This window comes from Ceratotherium simum, chromosome 17, assembly GCF_057802395.1.
Source record: "Ceratotherium simum simum isolate JZ-2026a chromosome 17, ASM5780239v1, whole genome shotgun sequence".
NCBI classification, from domain to species: domain Eukaryota; kingdom Metazoa; phylum Chordata; class Mammalia; order Perissodactyla; family Rhinocerotidae; genus Ceratotherium; species Ceratotherium simum.
Genome location: NC_141916.1, coordinates 13,758,708 through 13,773,809, shown reverse-complemented (window position 1 = coordinate 13,773,809; position 15,102 = coordinate 13,758,708).

The window sequence follows — 15,102 nt, the reverse complement described above, 5'->3', positions numbered from 1 at the left end:
ATCAATAAAATATTGTTAAAATATGTTGAAAAATTAAATAGAAATTTAAGATAAAATGTGTTGTCACAAATATTATCTTTGCTATTGGAAATGAGGTTGTATTGATTCTTGTGTTAGTTTTCCTAGAAAAAAAATAGCAAATTTCATTGTAAGAGAGGAGAGGAAATTTACCTTATTTTGTTCCTATGATAATACTTCCTAAAAAAATAGATTATTTAACTGATTTCCCCTATTTCTGCCAATCATATTTGAAAAGGAAATCAATGGTCTGTAAAGACAAATTAAGGTATCCTAGTAAAATTCGTATTTATATTCAGATTCTCTCGACTGATATAAAAGTGATCTTTCCTACTGACATGAAGAAAATGACAAACTCAGCATCTAGTAACAGTATGAGATATTGACTCTCGAGAGGGTATCTCAGAAATGATACATAAATTACTTATGTCTCTGCTTTCCTTTATTAGCAAATCTATAGTACTCTTTATCTTTTCATTGTCTCTTTCACAGAAGGGTCTACCTCCCTCACCCATATCCAAGAAAATGACCTTTGGAGGTATTTGAGAACTGTAAAAAATGTGTCCTAGCCTAGTTTCTATAGTTAATGAGCCCCTCAACTCACATGTGTCACTAAGAGAATTGGTTGTCTTGGGACAGTAGTTATGAGTCTAACAAAATACAGGGTGAATGGATTTGACTTTGGTTTCTTGATTTCCAGCTTGATCTGATATACAGGTTAATGTAAAGTGCTCCACATATTTTCTAAGTCCACCACAGAAATACTTTTTCTTATTGCTCATAGACAGACGAGAGCATCCTTAAGCACTCACCTGTTTCTTACCATTGTGCTTTCATGGAATGGGTTACACTTTTTTCCAAACACATTCTAACAATGCTATCACAAAATAAAAATTAAAAGAGAGTTTTATTTGATTACAAAATCTTTATTGGGACAATTTGTAAAGAAATGAAACAATAAAAGTTTGCTTTTGTAAGATTATAACAAACAAGCAGAAATGCAAAAGTGAACATCAGGAATTTGGAAAAACAACATGTAAATGTAAATGAAATGAATATATACTATATATGATATATATGATAGATAGGTAGGTAGGTAAATAGATGAGAGAGAGAGAGAGGAGAAAATAAGAGTGTAAGGGAAAGCTGATCCTCTTGACTGAGAAAAACTTATCTGAAGAAGTTGATTCTAATTTCCACATAGTCAATAACGGTAAATATATGAAAATCACTATAAATCTTTCCAGAAGTAATATTATTATGTTTTAAGGTGAAATATATTTTTAAAATATTGTGAAAAAAATGTAACTTTGATTGTAAATGTGATGTTTGGTGAGAAATGTTATCAGATATATGTTGGAAGTCATGTTTTAGAGACTTTCAAAAAGTGTTGCTACTCATATTTAATGTTCACACTGTAATATTTCAAAAAAGACTTTTCCTTTAACAACAGGGAAAATTACATGTGTGCAATGATCACACAAAACACATCTGTGCCAAACCTTTTCTTAAATCACATGGCAATTACTGTCACATTATTGTTTTGTGGTTATAGAAAACATTCATTTCTTTTTTTTTATTGCGGTCATATTGGTTTATAACATTGTATAAATGAAAGTTGATTCTGATAAACATAAAGTTAAATGGTAGCTTAGAATAAAAACTTCTCAATAGTACTGCAAATTGGAATTTCATTGACTCATATTCCCAGGGAACATTCCTCAACTTCTGGGTATTACAAAATGCAAATTACTCAACAGAGTAATAGTCACTCATGGACTATTGAATCCTTTGGGATCACAATAATAAGTGATGATTGGCTGCAGAAAAAATTAAAATCATTAAGAGCTACTGATCACAAAGTCTAAGCAAGAATCACACAGTCAGACAATTTTGGAAAAGATTTACTTTTTGTCTTATAAATAAAAATATACAGAAGAAAAAGTGAGCCTAATGAATACTTAAGTTAATTAGAATAGAAGAGTAGGAGACCAGTTATTTTGTACCTTTCATGACATTTCTGCCTTGGTCTTAACCAGGCTGCCTGCACTTAATTAAATTCCTCTAAATGTGAATAGAGTGAATGTTATAACATTTTTCTACGACGTTCTTATTTTTGTTTCTATAAAAGCCAAACTACATTTTTCTTTTATCTAGAAGCAACTTTATAACTCAGGAGTGATGGTGGTATTTTCCAGTTCTCTCTAACTACTTTTTATATTATTCCTTTGTTTCCATAAATATTGTTACATTTTTATCTCTAATTCATGTGATGCTAAGGAAAAGCTTTAAATACAGTCCTTTATAATTCTATCTTAAATCTTTCCTCAAACTGAAATCATTAATATAATTCTGTTTATGAGGAGAGAGATAGAAATGGGTGAAAAGGCAGGGGAAGAAGTGCCTTAGAGCACAGAAAGAATATCAACTTTTGCTATGACTAAGGATTTTGGTTGGATACCCAAATGAAACTAATTACCACCTGAAATAACATTCAGAGAATATAGGACAAAAGCATGGTCTGTTTCACCCTTTATATGGCCAAATATACCATTAGGCAAAGTTTCACATGAAAAGAATCACTATTAGAAACTATGTATCACATAGAAACTATCTGAATAGACTTTATTGCCTATTCAATTGCTTAAATTTTCCTCCTTTTATTTTCACTGAGGAGATTATAAAAAAGCATTAAATATTATCTTAAGAAATTCATTGATTACCTAGTTGAGTGATCTGATGATTTGCTGAGTTTTGAATGAGGGCTGAGTGTTCTGAGCTCAGAGCAATATGCAGTCTGAAGGAGGCAAAACTTTATATCATTAACCATGCTACCAGAGGCCACGAATCTAATGGACTATGTTTTCTGTGGAATGAATGAATGAATCGGTGAATGAAGGTTTGGAAGGCTGTTGGCTCTGGCAATCGCAAAAATAGACCATTTTTTATCACCATCTCCTTCTCTCCAGTTGCCCGTGGTACGTTCCGAGCTGCTATTTACCCTGTTAGTTTTCATTTTCCAGAAAATGTAGATCCCCAAGAACATTGGTATCTTCTACGGTTTCAACTGGCATTCTACTTCTACAGTCTTTAATATAAACAATGGAAAGAAACAAACAAAAGTTTACTTAGACAAATTTCAAAAGATACCAACAATCATATAACTCCACTATTTAATAAAGAGAAAAAGAGAAAAAATTAGAAATAAATCCCCAAGAGGTTCTTAGACACAGACATATACTAGTTATACACACACACATATATACATTTATATATAAAATACTTGTAATTAAATATACACATACAATATATATAAATCCATAGACACATACATAGGTATGTGTGTGTATATATATTAAAACTTAAACTCAATCTTTATGTAAGGTTGGGATCAGCATGAGTACGTGCATGTATTTTTGAGATGTATTGAAGGTTTCAATATAATGGATCTTTAGCTTCTCAATAAGGAGAGGAACCACTCATCTGTATATACTGAGTAAGATATTGGAGCTACTATAATAACCACACTAGTACTCTCCTTACCCCATGCTGAAATCTAACATTAAAAATTATCGTTCTCAATTTTAGAAACAATTCTTAAAACTGCTTCCAAGCACCAACTTGAATTTTTGTTCAGTAGTAAAGGCTAGTCATTAAAGGGTTTTAACACATTGGAAAATAACTCTGGTTGCAATGCCTAGGACAGATTGAAGGAACATCAGGGTTCTGCAATGGTCCAAACAAAGAATGTTAAAATCTAGAACTAAGATATTAGTATCGAGGATGTAAAAATAAAATTAAGGAGACATTTTCAAGAAACTTGAAATTTTCTTGAGGTAAGAGTAGGGCAAAAAATGCAAGCAAGTCAGAGAAAAACAGAGAAAAGCAATGACATCCAGGAATCTGGCTGAAGAGACACAACTCATTTTCCATGAAGATAGGGAATTTAAGAACAAGAGTAGATAGCTGGTGCAGAGAAACAATGAAAAAAGGCCACTTGCTATCATGTTCAGTTTTAGGATGAAGTAATAAGAAATAAACTATGTACATGCATTTTGAATGATATTATGACATCAGGTGAGGAATGTTGTGATTTTAATTTCAATACATAAAATTATCTCTTCTAAGCTAGCTCTTAGTTGTACTTGGGGTTGAATTTATTATTCTCTAAAGACTGAGTCCCATACAGTCTCTCTATGCATTTGAGAATGTCATTATATTTAAATTTTGAGCCTCCCTAAAAGAGAATACTTTAAATTAATATGAATGATTTGGTCTAAAATGGCATGTGCATCTCAAAACTAATGGGGAAAAATGGGAAGTGGAGAGACGAGGCTATCAGGGAGCAAAGGCCTTTCTCCAGGACTGCTCCATCCCATATGTAGCTGCTTGGTGATTTCTGTAAAATACTGAGCAAAGAATTAATCTCTTACCTAATGAAAAAGAGCCTTCTATAAACTCACCGAAGTCAGTGTCCACCATGAAGGCTAAATTCAAAATGTAAATTAAATCATCTAGACACATCACAAGCCTTGGGACAATATTATGTAGCCAATTCTATAACTATATAAGGGATGGTATTGCTCAAGCAATAGCATTTCGAAAAGTTTTATTTATAGTTTCACAGCAATAACCAAGAAAACTTTAGGCTGAAGCATGAGCTACTACCTCAAAATCTACATTAGTATTAATCACAAGCCCCATGCACTGAATGCCAGCAATACAAAAAGCATTTAGAATTGTTTGACCACTCTATATGTACTATCTCACTTAATCCTCACAACCGTCTTATATCATTGCTATATTTCAGGTAAGTAAAATCAGCTCTGCCTTTCCTATAGCCCCTGCCCCCAGCCACCAACTGCATGGTAGGATGCTTTTGTGACCACACAGTATAGCAAAGGCCTGGAGGGCACATGAACTCCAGGAAGATTTAATTCCAAAGGATGTCATGCTCATAAGCGGAAGTGCTGGATCTCAGAGTCAGCTTTCTCTACACGAAGGATGCTCTCACACCCTTAAGTGAACAAGAATAACTTTACAATTTTTAATTAATCATATCTAAAAGTAATTTGAAAATAAACTATGTAACCCATTGCAAAGTTTAACATTTCACATTTTTATGATAAGTATAAATAGATCCAAAATTAGATAATCTGGATATGATGGAAATATTGATATTTTAAAATAAACCTCTTACATGACTATTTTTTTTATAGTTAAATATGCCCTACATACAGAAGAGCATATGAAGTCAATGGTGTCAATTTAAAATAATAGCTAAAAACACAAGCATACATCCACTTCCCAGGCTAACATACCAAACACCATCAGTAACACAGAAACCCCTAGCTCTTCTGTCTCCTACCATATCTATCTCAAAAGACGCATCAAGTACACTGACACTGCTTTGCTTTTCACACCAACAAAATTAACTCTTTATGTTTTTGTTTTGTTTTCTGTTTTTTGGTCAGGTTTAGAGAAGTAAAAATTACAGACAGTAAATTTTAGGTGTATGCTTTTATAAAATTTGACAAATGTATGCAGTTGTGTATCCACTAGCACTGTCAAAATAAATGTTATTTCCATCATTCCAAGAAGTTTCCTCATGCACTTTCGTAGTCAATCTCCAATCCTCACCCACAACTCTTGAAGAATAACTTTATCCATTGTCCTGTACTTTTGAGTTTTTTTGTAATGTCCTAGAAAAGGAATCATATAGTATGCAGCTTTTGAGTTTCCTTTTTTCACTTTGTATAATGCTTTCGAGATTGATTCATGTACTTGCATGTAACATTAGTTTATTCCTCTTTTGTTGTGTAGCATTTCATTGTGTGGATACATGGATTCAAGAGTTGACGAAACTTATAAAGCTTTAGATTTCACATTTAGGTAGAAGATCTATTTTGAGTTGCTTTTTGTACGTAATGAAACACATATGCTTTGGTTCAGATTTTTGCTTATAGAAAGTCCAATTTTTCCAGAACCATTTGTTGAGAAATAATGTGCTGTCATTGAATTGTTTTGGTACCTGTTTCAAAAGTTAATTGAACATATATATGTGAGTCTATTTTTGGAATTTCTATTCTGTCCCTTGTTCTGTCATTTATTTTACCAATACCATATTCTCTTAATTAATCTGCTTAACAGATAAGGGTTTAATAACTTTACTGCATAAAAATTCAGAACAAAAAAGTATATATAAATAAATAAAATCATGTCCACTACACTTTCATTTATTTCTGACTATTTGATATATGTACTAAATCTTTAAGAATTTCAAGTATATATTAAATCAAATATTGCATATTTTCCAATTACATTCTTCTTTTTCAAAGTAATTTTGACTATTGTAGATTTTTTAGCTTCCCACATAAATTTCAGATTGGCTTATAATTTCCGCAATGAAAACCACAACCAATAAAACTTTTAGTTTTAGCTTGAAATGTAAAGAACTTGGAATTCCCATTCTTAGAACAAGAAAGTGCTGGACAAACTGAAAATTGATGGCTTTTCGTGGACCTTTCAGAGAACTGAGGTCCCAGGGTAAACTGCCGCCCTGGGTACCGGAGAGAGGAACAAGCCCAGAGAGACACGGCTGTGATCTGCTCACCTGGAGCATGACAGCTGGAGCTGTAAAATGGCAGGTGCTCTTAAATGATGTTGACAAATGCTGGGGACTGAGGGTGGGCTAGAATGTGAGGGAGAGGCTCCTGGGTGCTGACGTCTTAAGGAGGGTGCCACACCTTCATGGGTGTTCCCTCCAGGAGTGCCGTCAGGTTCTTGTGGTGAAGAACCAAGAAAATCCCCTTGTGCTGAAGGAGGAGAAAAGTAACCATCTCGAAACACATGAAAAATGTTCTCCGTTACAGAGACCTCCTCTCAGTGAACTTTACCATATTGTTACCCCACCTGGGGAAGGACATGCCTCACACTCCAGTCCTCTCTAAACTTGGCATCTTCAGACAAAGGTAGGGGTAGAGGGAACTCAGCCACTGGAGAAAAAGACGTGAAGCCCACAGCCTAGAGACATAAGCCTAAAATACTGAGATGTAATCATGAGATTGCAGAACACCACCCCTTTGTCACAACTACCACCAGCCTAACAAGCTACAATATAAGAACAGTGGATACAGCTGTAGAGCTGTATCCTTTCTGAGAAGGAACACTTACAGAAGCCCTAAGTCAAGATGGGAGACAAAGCAAGGATACTAGAGGATATTGAAACCTCTGGAACCTACAGCTCCAGCTAAAGCCACAGCAAACATTGAAAGCATCCTAGCTAGATTGTCCTAAATCTTTACACTAATGGCCTATTTACCTCAGTTTCTATTATCCGATACAACATATTCTGCTTTACAAGAAAATTACAAGGCATGGCAAAAGGCAAAGAAAGAAAGAAAACGCCAGCCATCTGAAGAGACAAAGCAAGCAACAGAACTAGAACCAGAGATAACACAGATGCTGGAGATGTCTATCAGGGAATTAAAAATAACTGTGATTAATATGGTAAGAGCTGTAAAGGTAAAAGTAGACAGCCTGCAATAACAGACAACAAATGTAAGTGGAGAAATGGGAACTATGAGGAAAAATCAAAGGAAATGATGGAAATCAAAATACTAACTGATTCAGCTGTAAAAAACAAGGAAAGCCTGCCATTTGTGACAGCATGGATGAAACTTGAGAGCATTATGCCAGATGAACTAAGTCAGACAGAGAAAGACAAATACTGTATGATCTCATATACATATATGTGTAATCTAAAAAAAAAAAAAAAGGTTCATAGAAAAAAAGATCAGACTCATGTTTACCAGAATACCAGAGGCAGGGGGTTGGGGGGAGGGGAGATTGGAGGAAGATGGTCAAAAGGCACAAACTTCCAGTTATAGGATAAATAAGTACTGGGGATATTATGTACAACAAGATGACTATAGTTAACACTGCTGTGTGGCATATATGAAAGTTGGTAAGAGAGTGGATCCTAAGAGTTCTCATCACAATGAGAAAAATATTGTTCTTTTTGTTTGTTTTTGATTTTCTTTTGTACCTATATGAGATGATGAATGTTAAGTAAACTTACTGCAGTAATCATTTCACAATATACGTAAGTCAAATCATTAAGCTGTATGTCTTAAATTTATAGAGCAAGGTATGTCAATTATATCTCAACAAAACTGGAAAAAACCCACTAACTAAAATGAAAAGTGCCTTTGATAGACACGTTAGTAGACTGGACATGGCAGAGAAAAGAATCAGTGATTCTTGAAGATAGCTCAATAGAAACTTACCAAACTGAAATGTAAAGAGAAAAAAGAATAAAAAATTAACAGAGCACAGCACCCAAGAATTATGGCCCAAAGCCAAAACTTGTAACATATGAAAATTGGAATACCAGAAGGAGAAGAAAGGGAAAAGAGAAAAGGAAGTATTTGAAGAAATAATGGCTGTGGAACTTTCCAAAATTAATGACAGAAACCAAAAACAGATACAGGAAAATTAGAGAACACCATGTAGTATAAATACCTAAGAATTTATAACTATTCACATCATATTCAAAATGCGGCAAAACAAAAAGAAAATCTTAGTAAAATCCAGAGAGGGGAGAGTACAGCTTATCTAGAGAGGAACAAGGATAAAATTATAAGACACCTTTATTCAGAAAATATGCAAGCAAGAGGAGAGTGGAATGAAATATTTAGTGTCTAAGGAGAAAAACCACTAAGATACATCCAGTTAAATTATCCTTCAAATGTGGAGGAAAAATAAAGACTTTGTCAGACAAATACAAACTGAGTGAATTCATCATCAGCAGACTTGACCTGCAAGAAATGTTTTAAAAGGTAAGAAGATAATTACATAGGTCAGAAACCAAGAACATTGAAGAAGAAATAACTGAAAACAAAATAAAATATTTTTCTTATCTTAATCAAAAATGTTAAATGTTCAAATCTATAATAATAACACTGTAATGGTTGTAACATATGGGTATATGAAATGAATGACATCAGTGTCATAAAGGATGGGATAGAGTAATTGAGAATACTCTGTTATAAGATACTACCTTACACGTGAAGAGACATGTTATTTGAAGGTAGATATAGATAAGTATAAAAATGTATATTGGAAATCTAGAGCAATCATTAAAAAATGTTAAAGATGTAATTTATACCCTGATAGAGGGATAAGAGGGAATCATACAAAATATCCACCAAAAAAAAAAATGCAAAAAACAAATCAATAAATATAGAACAATTAGAAACCTGATAGATATTAGCTCAGCTCTCTCAATAATTACTTAACTGTGAATTATCTAAATATATAAATTGAATGACAGAGACTGGCAGAGGAAATTAAAAAAAAAACAAATTCCATAAATGTTATCCACAAGAAATCAAATTTAAATATAAATAGGTTAAAAGCAAAGGAATAGAAAAAGATATCTTATGCTAACACTAATCAAACAAAGGTAGAGCAGCAATATTAATTTCAGACAAACTATATACTTAGAAACTATAGAAAGAAGAACAGTTTAAGACGAAAGCAAGCAGAAGAAAATAATAAAAAATAGAGCAAAAATGAATGCATTTAAAACTAGAAAAGCAAAATTCTATGATATTGATAAACCTCAAGCCAAGCTAAACAAAAAAGCGACAGACAGAGAGAGAAGAGACAAATTAATCAGAAATGAAAGAGAAGTCATCACTACTGATCCCACGGATATTAAATGATAATAAAGATACATTATGAGGCAATAAGACGTATGAATGGCCAACAGGGTCACTAAAAGGTGTTGAAAATCACTAATAATCAGGAAATATAAATCAAAACCACAATGGAGTATCACCTCACACGTGTTAGAATGGCTATTATCAAAAAGATAAAAGATAAGTGTTGGTGACAATGTGGAGAAAAGGGAACTCTTGTGCATTGTTAATGAGAATATAAATTGGTATAGCCATTATGGAAAGTAGTATGGAGGTTCCTTAAAAAATTAAAAATGGAACTACCATATGATCTATACACTTCTGGGTATATATCTGAAGGAAACAAAATCAGTATCTGGAAGAGATACACTCCCATGTTCATTGCAGCATTATTCACAATAACCAAGATATGGAAACAACCTAAGTGTCTCTCAGTGGAAGAATGGATAAAGAAAATGTGGTGTATATATACAATGGAATATCATTCAACCATATAAAGAAGGAAATCCAGCCATTTGCAACACATGGATGAACCTGGAAGGCATTATGCTGAGTGAAATAAGCCAGAGGGAGACAAATACTGTATGGCATCATTTAGATGTGAAACCATATTCAGAAAGCTCACCATGGGGGTGCTTGCTAAGGATTCTCCCTGGTGGGCTTCCTGGGGGAAACATGTGGAAGAGAGTTCAAGTCTCCCTCTCTTTGCAACCTCTAATTTCTCCACGCTCTCTTGCTAGCCACATTTAGCATTTACCACTTTGTGAGACATTTCTAGCTGAATGCTCAATAATTTACAGGCTTATATGGTGTCAGGGGTATTTCTGCCACAGAAAAGCAAATATTTGGACCTGTTTCTGCCTGCTGGTACCTAAGTTTCTTTAGAATTAGGGTTGTTTGCTTTGAAACCTCAGTTCTGTCATGCGTTTAGGAAAAGTCATTATTTTCACTCTCTCTTTTTTTTTTTTTTTTTGGCGAGGAAGACTAACCCTGAGCTAACATCTGTTGCCAATCCTCCTCTTTTTGCTGAGGAAGATTGGCCCTGGGCTAACAATGGTGCCCATCTTCCTCTACTTTATATGTGGGACACCAGCACAGCATGGTTTGATAAGCAGTGTGCAGGTCCACACCTGGGATCTGAATCTGTGAACCCTGGGCCGCCAAAGTGGAGCATATGAATGTGACCACTATGCCACCAGGCCAGCCCCTCTGGTTTATAATTATTTAATCTTGTTATAGGAATGGGAATTTTTTTTCATCTTTCTACATCTTTGAGCTAAAATAGAGTCCCTTGATTATTTTTTAGTTGTTCTTAGCCATCTCAATTAATGTTTTCCAAGGCTACTTAATTAAAAATGTGTAAGTATAGTGTGTATTCCTTAGTGTTTTCTGTCTCTGAGGACTTTTTTCCCTTTGATTTCCCTGAGAAAACAATCCTCATATTTATTTAAAATCATGCGAGTAAAATATATGTGATTTTACTGTTGAATCAAGCTTCTTCCTAGGAAACTCACAGAAATAATGACAGATAATTGTCTGCAGATGATCTTCATTATAGCGATTTGCAGAGAAATATAATTGTAGATTATTATATTGCACTATATATCTGATCTCATTATTTTATAATATGATGTATTTATCTAGCATTTTGCACTTATTAATTATCAGACTACTCCCTCTCGTGGTTACCCAGGTACACTAATTTGACAAAATTCTTTTAACTGTGCACTTAAAAAGGATATATCTTATACTATGTAATTTTTATCTTCATCAAAATAATTATAATATAAAAAAAGAGGAGGTAGCATTTCAATCATGTGATCAAGCATTTGGCTATAAGTAAATAGTAAGAACATGATCTATTATATTACACTTTTTCTTTTATAATTTATACAGTGGTCTTTGTATGTACCATCACCCTATATTTTGAGATCCTAAAACACCGATTCATAGTGTTTAATATAAGACTAATTTGAATGGATAAATATATCATTCAATTTTATGCTGACACAAAGTTAAATGACTTTCACTGAATAAATATCATGTTGGTAGAGGTTACCTAGGGGGAGTGTAGACTTAAAACTGATTTTTTTCATTTTTATTAAGATTAAGCTAGAATTGATAATTTTATACAACATTCCCTATGATTCTGCATACCAAATATAATCTCATTTGTATGATTTTTTTTTTTTTTTACTTCTAATCAAGTGCCAAGGGTTTGTGTTTCTTTGAGTGCCAGTAAGAAATTAACTATTTTTAAATTGGGTAACAAACTCTGGGAGTTGAAGGATTTAACAATTTTAGTGTTTCTTTTTAAATAACTTGTGTAGTAAAACACAGAGAAAGTAGGGAAATGATTTTTAGGGATTCAGACTTATTACTTTGGCCTTTCATTGCCAAAGACAGTATAATCATATGCAAATTTTATAGATTTAAAACTTGAAAACAGAAATAACTATTACAATATTGTTTGTTTGTCTTTAAATTCACTCTCATTGATTAATGACTATCTTCAAACTTCTCTATAAAACAGGCAGTGCATTGTTTCCACTTCTTCAATTTCTCTACAGTCTCTCTCTACTTATAGAGCCTCTATAATCCAACACATGCAGAAGAAATATCAACTTGGGCAATTAAAGAGGTACTGAGAAAATATCCAGAAATTGCATCTCATACCGTTAAGTATGCAACTTGCTTTTTTGGAGTCCCAGTTTAAATACAAGGGGAATTGACTGCAGAAATAGTAATTTAGGAACTTTTACTTAAACATCACAAATTATACATTTCAGACTATTTCCTCTCCTTCTGAAAATCCATAGTAAAGTATTAAAAATGGTGGCAAATATACATTAACTGAAGAAGAGAGCATTAATGGAGCCAATATTGGGTGAAATATTTCAGTAAATTTTGGAAGATGGAAAGATGAAGAAGTGTTAATTGATATAGTTAGCTAGAAGAAGATGGAGATTTTTGGTTTAAAAAGGAAGGTGGTTAAAATTTTCCTGTGAACTATCTCCATAAATATGGAATGCTTGTAGATACACAATATGAAGACAACTCTCACAACAAAAATAATAAAACACACACACACACACACACAAAGTAGGCAGAGAATCTAACTCAAGGTTTTTGATACAATCCCCCCTAACTAAAAGTAAAGTGGTTCTGTAATTAGAAAATAATAGAATATAGAAAAGGAAGAAAAAACTAAAAATAACAATCCTTAGAAAAAAGCTGTGAAGGAGTCACCTCAAGGAATTGAGTCCAGCTGAAAATGGAAGAGAAAAACATCAAAACTTCACCATTTTTTTGTCTCCAGAGTCAGAAAATAGGTTTATTTTATTTTATTTTTTGTAAATAAGAAAACTCATAGCCACTTTTCTACCCCCATAAGTTCTGATGTGTGAAATAGCCGAAGTGATGTTTTAGTACAGAATCATATATCTCCAGTAGATAGATACGGCCACACTCTTAAAAGAAAGTGTAAAAGAAGTGCATGTCATGTGATGGGCAGTGGTGGTGATCTACTGGATCTTGACAGATAATAACACACATGTACAACCTTTTTTTGGGAAAACGTTGGGCATATACCATGTTGATAAGTCTATTTTTTTATTCATTCATTTAATCCAGATGATCAAATAAACAGGCAAAGGCAACAGTGAAATAAGTCACACACAAAGAAGTAGTAATGGGAGCTGTATACAACACACTGCCTGACAAGGGTATAACTTTAATGATTCGACTGTGACAAAAAAAGAAAGGAAGAAAAAATATAAAGCAAAAATTTAATAGAAGACCTATGAAAAAATAAGAAAAAGAAAATATATGGAGAATAACTGTCATCCAATGCAATTAAAAAATAAGAGAAAAGAAAGAAAGAGAAGAGAAAAGAAAGGAGAATAAGAGAAAATAAATTTGAAAAGAAAAATCAAAAAAGGGAAAAAAGAAAAATGAAAAAGTAAAAGCTATTTCTGAAAAATCACAAATCCAGAAGAAAGTGTGAAACATCGCTTGCCAAGTTCAATACCTTAAAAAAAATGTGGTTAAATTAAAAGATAAATATGAAGCCATGCAAAAAGAACAATCTAACTATAGTAATAATAATAAAAAGTAAAAGGAAACAAGAGTATAAGAGAAAGTTTAAAAGAAAGACTGATAATATACAAAAGTTCTGCAAAGATATAAACTAAAATGGAATTACAAGTCAAATGTATAAAAATCCCAAAATCTAATGTTGCATCAATTCAAAGTCAATTAATAGAATAAACATAAAAGAGCTCTCTCAAAATTCAGAACATGTTTTAAAATTACAAAAAATAATTTAATAGACATGGAAAACAAATAATAGAGTCCACTGCAGGAGAAAAAATAAGCAATGGAAAGGAAGAGAAAAGAAAGATAACTACCTGGCAGGGTGTATAGTTTAAGCAAAATATAATTACAAATATAGAAAAAAATAGATGACAGACAAAGATAAACATAGAAATATCTTATGCTAAACTATGATGAACAATGTGTAATAGTTATTAAACAGAAAAATTAAAAGTATATATAATCAGATTGAGTTGAAAAGGTAATTAAAATGAACTATCAGTAAACTCAATTAAATATAAAAAATCATTGCCTTCTAAATAGTGATATGGAGACATTTTTTAGGTATCTCATTAAGCTTGAACATGAATAATTCTATTGAGGTTCATTATTGTGTTTCTGACAACATCACATATTTAGTACAATATTTCCTAGAGGGTTAGAAAATCAGATTAATACTTATAGAGTTCACAAATGATCTTTAATGTGGGCACAAAGAAACTTTTATATGTTAGAAAAACATAGAGGCATTAGCTTTCTAAAATGAACTCATAGTGGCATTTTTTTTTCTTTTTGAGAGGAAGATTAGCCCTGAGCTAACGTCTGTTGCCAATCCTCCTCTTTTCTGCTGAGGAAGATTGGCCCTGGCCTAACATCTGTGCCCATCTTCCTCTACTTTATATGTGGGATGCTGCCACAGCATGGCTTGGTAAGTGGTGCGTAGGTCCACACCCTGGATCTGAACTTGCGAATCCCAGGCCTCCAAAGCGGAGAAAGCGAACTTAAGCACTATGCCACCAGGCCAGTCCCATAGTGGAATATTTTGAAGATGAACAAATCAGAGAAATAAATTTAAGAATGAAGTGAGTCTAGCAATGCATACGAGAACATCATGGATACCGATTATATGATTAAAAAGATAAAGATTCAGCAATACTTTAAATGATTGTAGGTGACTTCAATCACTATCATAACATAAAAATAAAAGACTATATTAAAAGAGTAGCTGATATAGGCTGTAATTTTCAATAAACTTTCATGGTATTCCATATGAAAGCCAAAGCTA